Source organism: Lytechinus variegatus, chromosome 4 (genome assembly GCF_018143015.1).
Source record: "Lytechinus variegatus isolate NC3 chromosome 4, Lvar_3.0, whole genome shotgun sequence".
NCBI classification, from domain to species: domain Eukaryota; kingdom Metazoa; phylum Echinodermata; class Echinoidea; order Temnopleuroida; family Toxopneustidae; genus Lytechinus; species Lytechinus variegatus.
The window spans coordinates 19060135-19081164 of record NC_054743.1 but is presented as its reverse complement, the minus strand read 5'-3'; the positions used below and the strand labels follow the sequence as shown (position 1 = coordinate 19081164).

The following is a 21030-nucleotide window of genomic DNA, read 5'->3' as shown; positions in this document are numbered from 1 at the left end:
CTTACAATGCTCTAGACCAATGGGAATGGTTCGCCTCGTCTCGTATTTTTCTTATCGCTTATCATTATCATGAACCATACCAATGTCAATATTTGTTTGATCATTTTCCATTTCGTTTTGTGATTATCATAACATGTGCGGTGCCTATGAACCACAATAAACTCTACCATTTTATTCATTTCATTATTTTTTTTCATATCAAAGGTTCCCTCCCTAAAGCCAATGAGCAATGTCCAAACAGGATGTTTTTTGTATTATTCGATGAAGAAACAATGGACATAAAGAGTGAAAGATCAAGCATGGTGGGTGAGCTTGGGGAGATCATAATTTAACACCAACATAAAACATAAAAGAACATATCGATGAAAAATGAAAACAAAATGTACTTAATCAATCCATTATACCCTTTCATACATGCCTTGTATAATTCTTTCATCTTGTTTTGGTTACGGAATTTTGAATTCTGTTGTTAGAAATATATCTTTTGTCACCCTGACAAAAATTTAATTGTAAAAATAACAGAGAATTTAATGAAAATTATTGCCGAAGATTTGATAATAATCCATCAAAGAATGAAGAATTTTAATGATTGTTTTGCGTCGTCATATGCGAACAGCATTCCTACATACCGAATGGTAAAGCATCAATGAAGTGTCATTTTCTGAGAAAATTTACATTGTTGGTTACTCTCCCTTTGCATATAAATATACCCGATCATGAAAGGAAAACACATATCATCAGGAAAAAAAAATGAAATTCATGCATAAAACATGGAGCAGCTGCTCGTTTATGACGTCACAAATCCAAAGTTTAAAATTCTAATAACTCTCTTAATCTTTAATGGATTTTCATCAAACCTTCACCAATATTTTTTTTCTGCAATTTTTAAAACAAACTTTTCTTCAGGGTGAACTTCCCCGTTAAATGCGTGGTGTTTTTCCCCACGAAGTGCATGCATTATATATATGGATGTATTATATCATGTACTTTAATTTCAAGTTCTCAAACTGAAATTACTAAAATGAGAAGTGTTCCAATATGATAGTATCATACATTCTGATGTAAAGAATTCGTAAGGAACACTTAGTCATGTTTAATGTGCTTTAGATTATTCAATATTCATCACGTACAGAACTACGATATGCGTGTAAGTTATCTCTATTTACTGCTGATCATGATAAGCTTGATATCTTCTGTTTGTCATATTTCTTTAATATCTTCCGAATTATGTTTACGCTAATGCATTAAAGTGTATTTCATCGAACTTGTTTCATTTGTTTATTAACAGGGTCTATCTTCGAGCCATAAGGGCAAATATCACGATATTTCTGATTATTGTAGGCCTAATGCTCTCTGAAGGTATGTAATACAAATACTAAGAAGATATGTAAATGATATTTGGATCAAATTTAAGATAATGTGTTTGCGTTACCTCGCATATTATATATTATGTTAACTTGGCTGTAAATGATTGACGCCTCGAACAAAGTGATCTACACAAGTCTATCGACCTTTCAAAATGACCCCCTCCTCATCCCCATTTCTGTTCTCATATTCCTTACATGGATATACACGTACTACTAACAATTCTCTCGTCGCTATTTCAGTTACTAATTCCATGGAGCTACTGTCTCTTATTCGCCAACTGCGCTCCTAGTATTTACAAACACGATAATTCTCCTCGTTATTACTGATGTTTTATAATTCATTTCGTTTTTATCGATCTCGAATTTACATTGAAACAGTACAAATAAAAATAAATTATTGCTTCATAAGGAATGATCAATAATAATAAAAAGAGACATAGAGCCATACATAAAATGAACCATTCGAATTGTAAGACATACCGTAAAGGTTTGATTCACTGGCAGTATCCTTTTGAGAATACAGATATACATAACTATATTCATTTCAATATGACCTATTAATTGTTTGGACTTCATTTTAATTCAATAGCACTAGCCCACACATGAAGGTAGTCTTGTCTATAGGAATTTGACTTGTTACATATATGTACATAATCAAATTATGTAATTGAGATCAAATTAATCATAAAAATCAGATTTCACGAACAAGTTTTAAATATTGTTGTTTTCTGTAGTAAACATGATATTCAATTTTGTAGAAATACCTCATAGTTCATCATGCGAGTACTCCTAAAAGAAGGAATTTATTTTAGAAACGTGGAGTTTTGATGGGGAATGACAAGAAGTCCAACAGAAAACATTGGGTTGGAAATGAAAGAGGATAGATTCGAAAGAAGAGGAAAACACACACGCACACATGCCATCTACTGCGGAGAGCAGCCAGTTTTACTGGGACAGTCACTCATCGCTGCTGAGACTCCTCTACTCAACCTAACTTCTGCTTCAAGCCGTCACATCTCATCTGGTTCACAGTCCTATAAGAACTTCTCATCAACTTCTCTTCATTCCATCATCTAGGCCTTATACTCCTACCTTATGTTTACCATCCTGCAAACTATCATAGATCATATGAAATTCGATAGGTTGATAAATTTGTTATCAAGGTATGAACCACTTCATCCTTTATTCATTCAAATCGAATTTCTCATCTTCGTCTTTAAATGTTTTGTACACTGTTAAAAATCATTTAAACAACGCTGTTTACTATGTGAATCGCAGAGTAGTTATTTGAACATTTTGAACAAGTATTTAAACTTTAAACAACAAAAATTCAAATATTTCATTGACAATTAAGTATGGTTGTTTAAGATTTAAAAAAAGGCTTTTATAAACTGTTTAAACAACTACTGTGCGATTCACATAGTAAACTGAGTTTTTTTATTATTTTTAACAGTGTACAACATATGTTATTTTGTGTGTGGAGGGGTCTTTCATTCTTCAAAAAAATCATCGGAATTGATATGCATTTCAGATAAAACTTTAATTTAAGGGAAAGCGGAAAGACTCAATTAGATAAAAAAAAATAAGCAACACTCCCATCCCTCCCACACACATATACACAGTTCACTCCCCCATCTCGATGGAGACTTTTTATTCATTGCAAAACATCATTCTCACCCACAAACACACCAAACCAACCCACTGTAACCATGGTAACGCTCGCGTTCCTTTATTATTCGCTCTCTATTTGTACTTCAGCCAGAGCCCCCAAAGTTAACTGGAGCAGCAGCGGTGATCACGTTTCTCGTGTAACTAATGAAGTCCCCATAAAGTCCGAAAAGGGGGACTCCCTCTTGGTCAGCTCGTTCTTGAAAAGAAAAAAAAGGATTTTTGTTTTCATTTGATATCCATTTTCTTCTTCTAACCGAACCGTATCATGCTAGTAGGGACATGTGGCTTTGCACACTATCACACTCACTAGTTCTCCAGCTTTTTAAAAATCAGTTTTGTTCAATCTTGCTATTTCTCTCTTTTACATCTCCCTCGTGTCAAATTGTTCAATCCTCAACCCCTGTCACTCATATAAGATCGTTTTGCATGTTTCTCTTTTTTCTTTTGGCTTCTTTTGCAATCTGGACCTTTTTTCGGTTGTTTCCCCGCGTAATCATAAACACATTAACTACCTCAGACAATCAGGTTGAATAAATAGTTGTCGTGTTCACGTTTGTCTTCAGATATTTATTACAAGCATGAAAAGATGTGTGTCGTGATTGCCGACTGATATTTAAACGGATATGATTTTTTTTTATATTAAAGCCCAGCAACACCACGATTTCAACATACATGTAGAACACGCCAGTATAAAAAAATTTAAATGAAGACCACTCATGGTCTAATCATCATAAGTTGAGATATCGTAAGCCAGAGAAGGATCCAGTATTTTTCAAGGGGGGGCAAATTTTTCGGAGAAAATTTTTGACAAGCCCAAAAAGGTACCGAAAAAAATTTGACAAGCAAAAAAAAAAGTCTTCAATTTTTCAATTTGAAAAGAGGGGACACAGCTCGATTTTTATGGGATTAAAAGGAGGCACGTGCCCCCTGTGCCCCCCCCCCCCCTGGATCCGCGCCTGTTGTGAGCTAAACAAAGTACCTGTTAATAGATCTAATACACTTTTTAGGAAATTTCATGATTTGAGCACTCACCGGGTTTATCATGTTGCAGAAACCACGTTCAAAGGTCGTTAAGAGAGATTTCTGTGTTTTTTTTTTCTATGAAGACAGATTATTATACCGCGTCATCTTTTACAAAAGCAATGTTAAAATGTGTTGGCTTAACGTTTGGATACAGATTTTAAGGTTTGTACGATTATAAATAACCACTGGTTATTACGTCAATAATCTGAAATGGGTTCCATCTTGCACAACGTTTCTGTTTCCATCTATATACGATTATACCCAGTCTCATGAATTCCGGTTATGCAACACATTAAACTGTTTTATAATGAAAATACGAGAAATGATAACATATCATGCCCGTGACTTTCTTTTCAATTTATTGAATGATGATCATCAGAAGTAGATAAATTGTTAAGGCCCCAAACCAATAACTCGGCTACAACTAATAATGAAAAATATTGTATTCTTTCTTTTCAAATAGTCAAGATCCGGTTAACCCAATGCATTCTACAGACAAGGATGGTTTTTCATATTCTGAACATCACCGGCGCTGAGCACTCGGCTGTATATCATCACCTCATGCAATCAGGCCATAGAAGTACTCGTTAGATTTTCCTTGACCTGCTTGACCAATGGTGACCGGGGTGTTACGGGTAAGAATGGGACCGTGCTGTCTGAAGGACACCATTAAGATAATACTCCAAGGTTGATCCGTCATACGCCATAGTCACGTGATTCCACGTATTCTGCTGACCCACTAGTTGTGAGTAGTCCAACGTAGTGCGCGCTGCGGTAATAATGACACCACCGCCCAGCATCTGACCACTGTTCTCCCTGCCCATCCTCATCGATCAGGGTACTAATGGATAATTCGTTTTTCATACCCGTTCAGCGTACAGCGAAAACGGAAAATCAGTACGTGGTTCGGTCTTTGAAAACAAAAAACGAAATCACAGCGTGAAAACCCGTGCTGTGATTTCGTTTTTGTTGATCAAAAACAGAATATTGAAATCAGAAATGTTTTGGGCTCTCTCTGATTTCTCATTTTATATTTGTGTTTTTATGTATCAAAAACAAAACCAGAACACGCTCTCCGCTCCGTGATTCCGTTTGTAAAAACGAAAACAGCGAAGACGAGATCAGAGACTCCCTTGCAGTCCCTGCAACGTGATTTCGTTTTTCGTACAACCTACAGGCATATTAAAGAGCGCCCTCCAGGAGGTGAGGCAAGTTTCAATGGAGATTTTAATAAACTGTACCACACATATTATGTTGAAGCCAGTTTAAAAGGAGGTGAGGCAAGTTTCAGTGGAGGTTTTTATAACTGTACTCTAAATTATGTTGAAGCCAATTTAAATGGAGGTGAGGCAGGTTTCAATGGAGCTCAGTTTTTTAAAAAGAATAAACTGTACCACACATTATGGTGAAGCCAGTTTAAAAGGAGGTGAGGCAAGTTTCAATGGAGGTTTTTTTCAAAAGAATAAACTGTAGGCCTATACTACACATTATAGTGAAGCCAGTTTAAAAGGAGGTGAGCTAGGCAAGTTTCAATGGAGGTTTTTATAACTGTACTACGGTAAAGCCAATTTAAATGGAGGTGAGGCAAGTTTCAATGGAGGTTTTTTCGAATAAACTGTACTACACATTATGGTGAAGCGGCACCAGTTTAAATGGAGGCGAGGCAAGTTTCAATGGAGGTTTTTATAACGTACTCTAAATTATGGTGAAGCCAATTTGAATGGAGGTGAGGCAAGTTTCAATGGAGGTTTTTTCGAATAAACTGTACTACACATTATGGTGAAGCGGCACCAGTTTAAATGGAGGCGAGGCAAGTTTCAATGGAGGTTTTTATAACGTACGTACTCTAAATTATGGTGAAGACACTTTAAAAGGAGGTGAGGCAAGTTTCAATGGAGGTTTTTATAATTGTACTCTAAATTATGATGAAGCCAATTTAAATGGAGGTGAGGCAGGTTTCGATGGAGCTCAGTTTTTTAAAAAGAATAAACTGTACCACACAATGGTTAAGCCACTTTAAAAGGAGGTGAGGCAAGTTTCAATGGAGGTTTTTATAACTGTACCCTTATGTTGAAGCCAATTTAAATGGAGGTGAGGCAAGTTTCAATGGAGCTCGTTTTTTTAAAAAGAATAAACTGTACCACACATTATGGTGAAGCCAGTTTAAAAGGAGGTGAGGCAAGTTTCAATGGAGGTTTTATAACTGTACCACACATAACTGTACCACACTGTATAACTGTACCACACATTATGGTGAAGCCAGTTTAAAAGTTTGAAGCCAGTTTGAAAGGAGGTGAGGCATGATTAAACTGTACTACACATTTTGGTGAAGCCAGTTTAAATGGAGGTGAGGCAAGTTTCAATGGAGTTTTTTTAAAAAGAATAAACTGTACCACACATTATGGTGAAGCCAGTTTAAAAGGAGGTGAGGCAAGTTTCAATGGAGGTTTTTTTCAAAAGAATAAACTGTAGGCCTATACTACACATTATAGTGAAGCCAGTTTAAAAGGAGGTGAGCTAGGCAAGTTTCAATGGAGGTTTTTATAACTGTACTACGGTAAAGCCAATTTAAATGGAGGTGAGGCAGGTTTCAATGGAGGTTTTTTCGAATAAACTGTACTACACATTATGGTGAAGCGGCACCAGTTTAAATGGAGGCGAGGCAAGTTTCAATGGAGGTTTTTATAACGTACTCTAAATTATGGTGAAGCCAATTTGAATGGAGGTGAGGCAAGTTTCAATGGAGGTTTTTTAAAAAGAATAAACTGCATGTACCACACATTATGGTTAAGCCACTTTAAAAGGAGGTGAGGCAAGTTTCAATGGAGGTTTTTATAATTGTACTCTAAATTATGATGAATCCAATTTAAATGGAGGTGAGGCAGGTTTCGATGGAGCTCAGTTTTTTAAAAAGAATAATCTGTACCACACATTATGGTTAAGCCACTTTAAAAGGAGGTGAGGCAAGTTTCAATGGAGGTTTTTATAACTGTACCCTAAATTATGTTGAAGCCAATTTAAATGGAGGTGAGGCAAGTTTCAATGGAGCTCGTTTTTTTAAAAAGAATAAACTGTACCACACATTATGGTGAAGCCAGTTTAAAAGGAGGTGAGGCAAGTTTCAATGGAGGTTTTATAACTGTACCACACATAACTGTACCACACTGTATAACTGTACCACACATTATGGTGAAGCCAGTTTAAAAGTTTGAAGCCAGTTTGAAAGGAGGTGAGGCATGAATAAACTGTACTACACATTTTGGTGAAGCCAGTTTAAATGGAGGTGAGGCAAGTTTCAATGGAGGTTTTTTAAAAAGAATAAACTGTACCACACATTATGGTGAAGCCAGTTTAAAAGGAGGTGAGGCAAGTTTCAATGGAGATTCTTAAAAAGAAAAAAACTGTACCGGTATTATGGTGAAACCAATTTTAAAGGAGGTGAGGCAAGTTTTAAAGGTAGTTTTTTATAACCATACTCCAAATTATGGTGTAGCCAATTTCCCAGAAAAGAAACCAGTTCCACTGGACCAGTTAGACCAGTATAATTTTAACTGGTAACTCTGGAAATTGGAACATCGGTTTACTGGTCTAACTGGTCATACTGGTCCAGTTAAAAATTAAACTGGTCTTTAACTTTAAGTATATTGGTCTTGTTTCTGGTGGTTGTTACTGGTCTCACTAGTCTTCATACTGGTCTCACTGGTCTTCATTACTGGTCTAATTGGTTCTCAAACTGGTCGAACTGGTCCTCAAACTGGACGAACTGGTCCTCGTACTGGTCTTACTGGATCAGTTTATTACATGCATTTGGTTTGTTATATACCATGGCCAGTGAAATGTGATGGAAAAGATGGTTAGTAAATTAATCTTTCTGCTGTTATTTTGAATGTGATGTATAAATTTACACATTTTCATTGTGAATTAGTTCACACAATTATTTTGAAGGTTTTCAAACAACAATGAGTGCTATTGCAAAGATATTCCATTATAAATCCTGATTTTTCTTTAAAAAACAGGAAATATGCAAATGAGGTAAACCACGTGATCAGCTTGACCAGTTGACTATATATCAGAGGAATACTTCTTGCTTTGATCTTATAATTAGAGGAAATAATTATTTCAATGATAATATCAATAATTAATAATTATGATAATATTAATAATAATAATTACAATATCAATAACAATAACAGTAATAAGAATGATTACAAGAATGATCAACATAACAGTAATTGTGATAATCATAAGAGCAATGATCTTTTTGATAAAAATGATACATGATAACGATAATAACTTTCTCTGAATTGCAAGATTTTTCATAATTTGTTAAATGATCTGACTTGAAAGTCATTATCTATTGGACCAGTAACCAGATTGCAATTGTTTGAACTGGTCTCCAGTTCATTTTTACTGGTCCAGTTAAAAATCAACTGGTCCGGTAAACATATGCTGGAAAGCAGTAAAAATCGACTGGAAATCATTTATTGGACCAGTAACACCAGTTTAATGAAAAACAATTTAACTGGTATTACTTCAATTGCTTCAACTGGAATGTAATTGTTGGAACTGGTCTCCAGTTAATTTTTACTGGTCCAGTTAAAAATCAACTGGCCCAGTAAAAATATACCGGAAACCAGTAAAATTATACTGGAAACCAGTAAAAAAATTACTGGTCTAACTGGTTTTACCTTCTGGGTTAAAAGGAGGTGAGGCAAGTTCCAATGGAGTTTTTTATAACTGTACTACAAATGATGGTGAAGCCAATTGAAAAGGAGGTGAGGAAAGTTTCAATGTGTAGGTTTCTTAAAAGGAATAAACTGTACCACACATTATGGTGCAGACAGTTTAAAAGGAGGTGAGGCAAGTTTCAATGGAGGTTTTTTAAAAAGAATAAACTGTACGTACCACACATTATGGTGAAGCCAGTTTAAAAGGAGGTGAGGCAAGTTTCAATGGAGGTTTTTTAATACGAAACCACACATTATGGTGAAGCCAGTTTAAAAGGAGGTGAGGCAAGTTTCAATGGAGTTTTTTTTTAAGAATAAACTGTATCAAGACATAAAAGGAGGTGAGGCAACTGTGCACTAAATTATGGTGAAGCCAGTTTAAATGCAGCTAAGGCAAGTTTCAATGGATCGAGGTTTTTTAAAAAGAATAAACTGTACCACACATTATGGTGAAGACAGTTTAAAAGGAGGTGAGGCAAGTTTCAATGGAGGTTCCACTTCCTGCACCGTGATTTCGTTTTTTGTACGAGCTACAGGCATATTAAAGAGCACCCTTTACGATAATTATACACGTGAACGCAGCGCCTGCATCGAGTCAGTACATACAGTTCAGGCATTTTTTTATACTACCACGTGCGTGATCGTGAATCAAGAAGTTGACGAGAAGCTACAAGATGGCCTTTTCAAGTGTGTCCATTGAAACTTGCCTCACCTCCTTTTAAATTGGCTTCACCATAATTTAGAGTACAGTTATAAAAACCTCCATTGAAACTTGCCTCACCTCCTTTTAAATTGGCTACACCATAATTTGTTCTTTTTAAAAAACCTCCATTGAAACCTGCCTCACCTCCATTTAAACTGGCTTCACCATCATGTGTAGTACAATTTATTCTTTTTAAAAACCTCCATTGAAACTTGCCTCACTTCCTTTTAAACTGGCTTCAACATAATGTGTGTGGTACAGTTTATTCTTTTTAAAAAACCTCCATTGAAACTTGCCTCACCTCCTTTTAAATTGGCTTCACCATAACAGTTTATTCTTTTTAAAAAACTGAGCTCCATCGAAACCTGCCTCACCTCCATTTAAATTGGCTTCACCATAATTTAGAGTACAATTATAAAAACCTCCATTGAAACTTACCTCACCTCCTTTAAAACTGGCTTTTAAAGAAACCTACATTGAAACTTTCCTCATCTCCTTTTCAATTGGCTTCACCATCATTTGTAGTACAATTATAAAAAAAACTCCATTGGAACTTGCCTCACCTCCTTTTAAATTGGCTACACCATAATTTGGAGTACGGTTATAAAAAACTTCCTTTAAAACTTGCCTCACCTCCTTTAAAATTGGTTTCACCATAATACCAGTACAGTTTTTTCTTTTTAAAAATCTCCATTGAAACTTGCCTAACCTTCTTTTAAACTGGCTTCACCATAATGTGTGGTACAGTTTATTCTTTTTAAAAAAACTCCATTGAAACTTGCCTCACCTCCTTTTAAACTGGCTTCACCATAATGTGTGGTACAGTTTATTCTTTTTAAAAAACCTCCATTGAAACTTGCCTCGCCTCCATTTAAACTGGCTTCACCATAATGTTAAGTACAGTTTATTCTTTAAAAAAAACCTCCATTGAAACTTGCCTCACCTCCTTTTAAACTGGCTTCACCATAATGTGTGGTACAGTTTATTCTTTTTAAAAACCTCCATTGAAACTTGCCTCACCTCTTTTCAAACTGGCTTTACCATAATGTGTGGTACAGTTTATTTTATTCTTTTTAGAAAACCTCCATTGAAACTTGCCTTACCTCCATTCAAATTGGCTTCACCATAATTTAGAGTACAGTTATAAAAACCTCCATTGAAACTTGCCTAGCTCACCTCCTTTTAAACTGGCTTCACTATAATGTGTAGTACAGTTTATTCTTTTGAAAAAACCTCCATTGAAACTTGCCTCACCTCCTTTTAAACTGGCTTCACCATAATGTGTGGTACAGTTTATTCTTGTTAAAAAACCTCCATTGAAACTTGCCTCAACACCTCCTTTCAAACTGGCTTCACCATAATGTGTGGTACAGTTTATTCTTTTTAAAAAACCTCCTTTGAAACTTGCTTCTCGCCTCCATTTAACCTGGCTTCACCATAATGTGCAGTTTATTCTTTAGAAAAAACTTGATCCATTGAAACTTGCCTTAGCTGCATTTAAACTGGCTTCACCATAATGTGTACAGTTTATTCTTTTGAAAAAAACCTCCATTGAAACTAATTGCCTCACCTCCTTTTATGGCTTCACCATAATGTGAGATACAGTTTATTCTTTTAAAAAAAAAAACTCGAAACTTGCCTCACCTCCTTTTAAACTGGCTTCACCATAATGTGTGGTACAGTTTATTCTTTTTAAAAAACCTCCATTGAAACTTGCCTCGATCACCTCCTTTTAAACTGGCTTCACCATAATGTGTGGTACAGTTTATTCTTTTTAAAAAACCTCCATTGAAACTTGCCTCACCTCCTTTCAAACTGGCTTCACCATAATGTGTAGTACAGTTTATTCTTTTTAAAAAACCTCCATTGCTGAAACTTGCCTCACCTCCTTTCAAACTGGCTTCACCATAATGTGTGGTACATATATGCAGTTTATTCTTTTTTAAAAACCTCCATTGAAACTTGCCTCACCTCCATTCAAATTGGCTTCACCATAATTTAGAGTATGTTATAAAAACCTCCATTGAAACTTGCCTCGCCTCCATTTAAACTGGTGCCGCTTCACCATAATGTGTAGTACAGTTTATTAAAGGGGAATCCAACCCAAATAAAAACTTGTTTTTATAAGGAAAAGAAAAATCAGACAAGTTGATAGGTGAAAGTTTGAACAATATTGGACAAACAACAAGAAAGTTATGAATTTTTAAAAGTTGTAAATATTGGTAATCACTATACCCATGGAGACTTCAAATTGGCAGCATATGGGATGTCATAGTGATGTAAGGCAAGGACTACTCTTCCATGTACTCCAATACATATTATGGCTAAAATGTCATTTTTCCCAAAAGTTTTATTTCAAATTATATTTTTCTTTCATGAGGACATAAAACAATATACTACCTGGGTTATATTTAGATTACTGGCCCAGGGGAATGGGTACTTAGGAGAAAACCACAAATCCCTGATAATAAAGTACATGGCCTATGGGAAAGTTGTCCTTGCCCCTTGTCATAATTTACTTACACAGTTGCCAATTTGAAATCTACATAGTTTTAGTGATCTCAATTTTAAAGCAGCTATAACTTTCTCATTGCTTGTCCGATTTCTTTCAAACTTTCACCATTCTGTTTGATTTATTTTTCTCTTTCCCAACATGACATTTTATGGCCAAGGCTGGATTCCCCTTTAAAAAAAACCTCCATTGAAACCTGCCTCACCTCCATTTAAATTGGCTTTACCGTAGTACAGTTATAAAAACCTCCATTGAAACTTGCCTAGCTCACCTCCTTTTAAACTGGCTTCACTATAATGTGTAGTAGGCCTACAGTTTATTCTTTTGAAAAAAATCCTCCATTGAAACTTGCCTCACCTCCTTTTAAACTGGCTTCACCATAATGTGTGGTACAGTTTATTCTTTTTAAAAAACTGAGCTCCATAGAAACCTGCCTCACCTCCATTTAAATTGGCTTCAACATAATTTAGAGTACAGTTATAAAAACCTCCACTGAAACTTGCCTCACCTCCTTTTAAACTGGCTTCAACATAATATGTGTGGTACAGTTTATTAAAATCTCCATTGAAACTTGCCTCACCTCCTTTAGGGCGCTCTTTAATATGCCTGTAGGTTGTACGAAAAACGAAATCACGTTGCAGGGACTGCAAGGGAGTCTCTGATCTCGTCTTCGCTGTTTTCGTTTTTACAAACGGAATCACGGAGCGGAGAGCGTGTTCTGGTTTTGTTTTTGATACATAAAAACACAAATATAAAATGAGAAATCAGAGAGAGCCCAAAACATTTCTGATTTCAATATTCTGTTTTTGATCAACAAAAACGAAATCACAGCACGGGTTTTCACGCTGTGATTTCGTTTTTTGTTTTCAAAGACCGAACCACGTACTGATTTTCCGTTTTCGCTGTACGCTGAACGGGTATGAAAAACGAATTATCCATTAGTACCCTGATTCTCATCTCCCAGTTTCCTGTGGTGTAGTAACCATTATTGACGATGCCTTGGTAGTTGCCCCACTGACCGGTTCGTTTGAACCACACACTCACACTGAATTCAGTGCCCCATGCGAAGTTGTTCAACGCCTGAACGTCAATCTTAGAAGCACCATTAAAGGAGGCGGCTTGACCGCATTTGCCAGTCGTGTATGTAACGGCACCAGTCGTAGCTCTGTTGCGGTTGTTACCAGAACTAATATCAGCGTCTCCCTCAAATGGGTAGTAAGCTAGAATTGTACAAAAAATTTAAATGCTACATTATCACTAAAGAATCGCAACAAATGATACGAAAATGTAATATTGTAAGAGTCATTTCAGTTTTGGAGGAAGAATGTACCGAACAGTAATGAGCACTACTTAAAACGATGAAAATGCACTGTAATGCCTTTCCCAATGAACCAACACTTTGTTCCAACTGACTTTATCATGAAATTATGTCCTATTGATATTTTAATTTTTGATTTGTCTATCATGAAAAAAGATATTTCTATAATACATACTTTTTTTTCTTTTTACTCACCAATGATAACAAAAAAATAAAATTTTCTTTCCACCAAGTAGTTTCAGGTTAGGAAGAAGTAGACCAAGAGAATAAACCTTTTTGAAAATCCAATCACATATAAGACAGGGGAAGTGTTTCATGTAACGACTTGTTAGACGTTTTTTCGGAAAGACTATGTTCTATCCGACAAAGAATGTTTTATCCGACTGTTACGTACTGAACTGAGCTTCTCAGCCAACCAAAATCGAGGAAGTTATCAGATATCTCAACTTGATAAATGAAAATAATGATGAAACATTTCCCACGGTGTGGCACCCATGACCAATATTTCAATAATCTTAAAAATTGTCTTTTGGATATAAAGGCTTTCCAGATTTCATCAGAGATACTAACATCCCAAAATACCCCGTTCAACCAAATATCATAAAATGATAAAGCCAGTGGACTAAATATTACACATGTCAAATGTAACTTACCTCTCAAGCAGTCATGAGGGCAGGATGTGCACACCGTCACCGTCGATACTTCATACATGATAAGTACAAAGACTATCAAACAAGCGGAGGTGCCGTGGCCGAGTGGTCTTAAGGCGCTTGGCTATACATGGAAAGCCCGGGGTTCGATCCCCGGCCGCGGCTCCTATGCCCGTGAGCAAGGCATTTAATCTACATTGCTCTTTTATCCTGCTTTCAAATAAATGGAAATGCTATATGCATTATTTATAACTAGGTGTGCACTTGTTAAAAAAACATGTCAGACGACTTCTTGCAAGATAACTATTGTGATAAAATGTAAAAAATAAAGATGGTAAGGGTGTCATAATACGGTCAAAACAGAAACACAAGCTAAAAATACAGACTGACCATGCTGACAGAAAGATGTTGACAATATTATGACCATGGAGAGTGTTTCATTAGCAAAATTATTCGACAGGTTGTCAGTTCTGACATCTTTCCTTGAATGTGATTGGCTAAGAAGCACCAACACTATAAGGTAACTGTCAGTAAAAAAATGGGACTTGTCGGATACAACGTCCGACAAGTCCTTCCATGAAACGTTCCCTATGGATACTATTAGGACCATGTTATAACGAAGTTGTGAATATGCATATACTATTTCTGATTAGTAAATTACATAAGATGAAGATTTTTAAAAATGAAAATTTTCATTTTTAAATAACGATAATATTGTACACTTTTTATGAATGTAAATTTAGTAAAGAAATTTGGAACGAAACAGAAAATCGGATAAATGAATGTTCTCAGGTACACGTCAATATAGTGAGTGAGTGAGTGAGTGATGTCATCAACTCTCTCATTTGGATGTAACTGGCTCGTTCATATAACTATTTTGTTGGAAATAAGCGAAACTTTAAAATGCAATAACTTTCTTATTTTACATCCGATTTTGATGAAATTTTCAGTGTTATGCTTATTGAATTTTTCTCTTTTTATTCAAATAAAGTTTTTGTTGGGGTGGACTTGTCCTTTAAATTTATGGACAAATAAGGGGTGGATCCAGAATTTAAAAATGGGGGAGGGGCCTATAATCGGGGGAGCCACCAACATTTTCAAATTTTAATATGACCTAACACGTTGTAGAGGATACTACCTAAACCCCCTATGCGTCACAATTCATGGGCCGCGGAACGGTTCTCAAAGTGTGGGGGAGGGGCTTAGCCAAAAGTTGGGGGGGGGGGGACTGACCATGCAAAAATCACAATCGTCATGGGTCACAATGGTCATTTTTACATTTTTGTACATGGTTTTAGAAAAAAAAGTGGGGGGGCATCCCCCGGCCCCCGCTTCTGCGGCCCCTGCAATATTGTGCTCACTCAACCATGAACATACGATGTCAAAATTGTGTGTGGAGTGGCTAAATGATGGATAGCAAAACAGCATTAACACCATAAAATTCACATAGCAACAACTTTTGCCCATCTTTGTATTTGCACAATCTGAAAAACGACTCCTGTGACTTTCTAAAATGGTCATTTTTAATTTAAATACTCATGCATGACTTAACCGATCAATCTCATTTTTCCCTAGGAGTTGCTTAATGAGTGCAGAAAACCACATACGAAATATCATATCTCAAAATAATTCCGTTCAAAAGTTACAGCGATTTGATTTAGGGGGACTTACTTTTTTGTTGTTTATAAATATATATATTTATAGGAATTACTTAACAAATTTAATACTAAATGGAAGTCACTTCATTCTGTATTTACTTGAGAGATATGTGAAGCATTATTAGATTTGAATACAACTATCAATTCATGCTTGAGTAAATTTCTCCCCTTTTTTATTTTCGATTATTTATGTGTCTGTGTATGTTATATATGTATGTATGTATTTATTTACTTATGTATTGATTCATTCATTTATTCGGTATATCATTTACAGTGTAGCCATTTCAATAAACAGGGGCCCTTACCAATGAGTCCTGTCCGTGAAGATTAGAAACATAAAATACACTGTTAAAATTATACTGTGAGACCTAGCTAGCACATGTTGAAGATTACAAAAAAAATAAAGTTCTACATCGGCTGCTGTAATTATATATGTTCCTAAACATGTTTATTCATGAATATATGAATATTTATTCATAAATATATAAATTTCTTATCGTAAAAAATCTAAACAAATATAAAATTACTGACGCAAGACGTAGTTTTTGACATGACCAGACTAGGCAATGGTATTGTCTGTTTGTACTGGTATTTCAGTGGTTAATCATTTTCTAATGTTTGGATTATATGGGCACAATGAGTTCTTTGAAACAATTGGTACTTAAATGTGTCCTGGTCCAATTGGAATCATTATTCTTATCTGTTATCTTCTTTTCGCTTATTTTCTACCGTCAACCGTATTAATATAAACATTAATATAAATATTAAATAAATTTTAATGACAATTTCATTTGCCCATGAACTTCAATTCAAACATTCCTGCCTACAAACCAAATATTTCGTGTGGTTGTTGAATGATTGAATACCATCCCCATGAGCAATTAAGGGTCGTGGATTCGATCATGGGTCTAGTTATGTCATTAAGATTTTTTTAACAATATGCATAGCAGGAGTTACTTGTAGAGCAGTGGCATAACTGAAGTGAGTTACCTTGGGTATACCCCCCTCCCCGACAATGATTAATATTTAACAAATTTTACCACCGGAGACTCATTTCTTTCACTTTTCGCCAGTTCTTTTCCGTCACGGAAAATGGAGTTTGTTTGGAAGTGTTACAGTATATAATCAATCATGATCATTCAACTTTGTAAAAAATGTCATTGCAGAACCATTTTCCAATATATCCCATAAAATCAAGACATTGTGGTATATGATGATTTCTTCGCAAAATGTACACAATATTTATCAAAATTATTTTCTTTTGGAAAGTAATACATACGAAAATAAAAACTTGAACAAATGCGGAAATCCGTATTTTGGCAATGACATTACATAATATATACGCACAACTATTTACATTCAAATAAAAGAAATTAAAGGGTACATGTATGTCATCGGAACTTTTACACGATACGCATGCACTTGCAGAAAGCCTGGAAATAGTATGAGTAAAATGTATTGACTGCTATACAAATGAAAAAAAAATCGAGAAAAGAAATCATCAAATGTGGGAAAAAAATATCCATTCTCTGACAACGCTCTGGGGAAATGTTGGGTGGAATTGTTTTGTTCACTTTGTGAAGCCGCCCCCCTCCCCCATCTCCCATCTTTTACCCCATTCAGTAGGGCAAATGAAAATGTACATGTACTTTAAAATCGAGGGCCTGTATATGCCTTTTTTCATTGATGTTGCTGCTCACGTCTCTTTGCTGAACTAATAGTCACCCACCCCCCCCCCCCATCTTAAATTGTGGATTATGCACCTGACTGAGTTTTCATATAGTATAAGGTGCCCCTGCATTGATTATTCAAATTACTGACCACATTTTATATTCAAAATTTATCCTCAATCTCAATCCATTGTTTCGTTGGTGCATTCTTTCCTATTCTCTCTCTTTCTCGTCATATTTCTTTTGACTGAATTACCATCCTGGGATCACTTATTATTTCAAGTGATAAAGCTGAATTTAAACAAATATGGGAAATAATGGGGATATCACCCCAGGGGCGGATCCAGCTTTCGCCAATAGGGGGGGCCGAAAAATATTTTGATCAACATTTTTCTCGATTGGCCGCTACACTTTGTTTTTTGGGGGGTTGGTTTTTCAGGGGGTTGTCCTAACTAAAGACTGAAGTTTTAAGTATATGCTAGTTTTTATTGCTATAAACAATATAAGGTATCTCATGTGGTCTTAATATATAATGCGAGAGCGAAGCGCGAACTAAAAATCTTTGATATTTCATGTCCTTAGAACTGAAGATTCAGAGCAGTTTTATAATCATGAACAAAGATAAGTTTCCGACTAAACAATGCGAGCGCGAAGCGCGAGCCGAAATTTTGTCATATAGTAACGTGAAAAGTGACTCAATTAGGACTGTTTTTAGTGATTAATGAAGAGGATACAAGTATCACCAATTAAATAATGAGAGTGCGAAGCGCGAGTTCAAAATTTCTGATATTCCGACCTGAAAAAAATGAACAGTCTAAGCGCGTTTTTATTTAAATAAACAAGCTGTGTGTCTCAAACAATTAAATGCGAGCGCGAAGCATGAGCTTAATTTTTTGATAAACTGACATGATAAAGGAGCATTTTGACAAATTTTGGTAAGAATTTCCAAAGAGCATAGGTTTCTCACAAATCAAACAATGCGAGCGCGCAGCGCGAGCTGAACATTTTGATACACATTAACAATTTGTGTAAATCAAACAAAATAATGAAAGCTTGATGTGCGAGCTAAAAAATTGTGTGCAAATTGATATCAGAACTGGATATATTGTATATTGGTTATATATTAATGTCATTTAACCCTCTTGAATGGGATTCATTACACAGGCAATGCGAGCGCGAAGCGCGAGCGAAAAATTTTATATAAAGTCTATTTTCCAATTCTTCCCCTCACCTTTTTTTATCCTTTCGGGGTCGGGCCGGTCGTTACGAGGCTGTAAATTACACATCATGGGTAAAATACCTCTTTCTTACTTTTCTTTCTGTTTTTCGTAGTTTCTATCAAGGTAAAGAGTACACTTTTTCTGCAGGTTGTCAAAAAATAGGGGGCCGGCTCGGCCCCCTCCTGGATCCGCGCCTGCACCCTGCCATGACCACCCCTCGTGCACACGACACAAAACATACTTACCTACACTCAGTCCTCGTGCCCACACACATACGTTAAGTAAAAAAAAATGCAATCAATTGCACATTTGGTGCTGCTATTTTGCAATTGATATATCAATTGTTCATAAAAATGTACCAAACCTCCTTTTAGTACTAGCTGTAACGAAGCAGACCAGCAATCAAGTGTGGATATCCAATTATTTGACTGATTTTGTTGACCTAAATGTGACTTGCAATAATTGATTGCAACTTTCTTGCAATACCCCATTTGATGACATTCACTCTCTTGCTAAGACCCAGGGGCGGATCCAGGATTTTGAAATAGGGGGGCGCCAGCGGCGAGGGAGCGAAGCGACCGAGCAAGTGAAGGGTGTGGGAGGGGGATACCCCCCTCCCACGGCAAGGACTTTTTCCAAAAAATCATGTCCAAAAGTCGTATTTTGAGAGCACCTTTAGAAGAAAAATGCACACTTAAATCACTGTAACTTCATGAATAAAAGACACATACTGACTCATTTAGGAGCTGATTTCCAGTCACACACCGTATAAGCGGTCATTCAAAACATACATTTGGCAAAGGCTCTTCACTTGCTTGCATCGTGTGATTGAAACGTCAAATTTAAATGATACGAAACTGAGACTTGTAATCGATAAGTTCCGAATAATCCATTCTGTTTATTGTCATTTGTGTATTTACATTGTGTGTTTCAAACGAGAATTGTTTAGTCGTATGGCAACATGCATAAAATTTGGGTTTTTTCCCCAAAATGCACAGTAAATTGTTACAAACTACAGAAAAAAAACGACATCATCTTCTGGTAATCAACCTTTTCCCTCGTATTATTTTCAAATCATCTTCAATAATCCAGTCATTCTGCACAACCTCAAAGTAATATAATGCTTCTTCAGGGGATTCTCATCATTTTTCTTGTTTACGTTCAAAGTCTCTCATCGCGTTGCCATCTTAACTTATGACCAGCCAGGATGAAATTGTATTTATATTTATTTTAACATAAGATAATCAATTTTTACGAAGCACTTGTTAAAACTATACCACAAATAATTAAATACGGTCAATGATAAAATGCTAGAAAATACATGTAAGGAGCTTTGATATCCAGTCCATAATTGTATAAGTTATAACTATCAGTGGCAGAAGATGTAAAATAAACCGAGGCTCGTCTTCGGTATACAGAGTTCAGAAGGCATTTTGTAAGCTTTTCATTTATGAAATTACAACTTGTTTAGACCATGAATTCATATAGGCTTCCAATTTGATGTTTTTTCTACATGTTGAATCAATACTAGCTTTCCAACCAACAAAGTAAATGTTGTAAACTGTATTGATTGCCTTCTGTTGGGCAAAGCTATTCCTGCCAAGTTTGAGCTCAATCATGACTTTTTTTTATGCAAGACAAACGAAGAACAGACGAAATAGTGGAATTTAATTACTCACACTATAATATATAAGGGATATACTTTTAAAGCTCTGCACTATATAGATCCCGTTTGCTGCCTGTGCAAGTCTCGAGGTTCTGTGGGCATAGCCACAAAATATTATATACGTTTTTCGTAAGTGAAATACTTCAGTAAATAATTTAATAACGAATATCACACCCAAACGTATTTCTATGACATGCATGATTAATTCAAGGAAGTTTTGCCGTACAATGCATTATCACGTAAGCGCGATTGGAGGAATGTTATGAGAATGTCCCGCTTTAGATTTAATACCGTATCCTCCCATTTTGTCATAATTATATTGTGTTAAGATACTGCATACTTAACTAGTTCATCATCATTACAATGCTGTGATTGCTTTCAGCTAGGTTTGTGTCTGTGGCAGCACGAAAGTATTTTTATTCTCCCCCCAACCCCCACCCCCCCCCCCCCGTCACATAAAATCTTCGCTTCTTACGCTGACATATAGCTGCCTATACACAGCAAACGCGGAGTGGGGTCGACTGGTGATTGAGAATATACAATTTTGCTCCTTGATAATTCGTTGGAATGATTGCTTCGGCGAAACTTAGTTGGGGCGCCCTGGATAATATGCCTCTGAATCTACCAGAAAGTGTAAAAGTTAGTTTACATTGAATACAAATATGTCTGACCTATACATTTCAGTGAAAACGTAAACTGTTAAAAAACCCGTGATTTTACAGAAAATAAACAGAAGATTTTGCAGAAAGCAATAACAGAATCATTCTGTAAATTCATAAAACAGGAATTTTTCTGCAATTTAACATAACAGGTCTGTTAAAAAAAGGGGAAAAGGGTGTTTTATT

General features: G+C 35.8%; 1 pseudogene; it reads right to left on the bottom strand.

Moving 5' to 3' along the window:
• Window positions 1-4550: 4550 nt before the first annotated feature.
• On the bottom strand, window positions 4551-14032 carry LOC121412589 (annotated as a pseudogene).
• Window positions 14033-21030: the final 6998 nt, after the last annotated feature.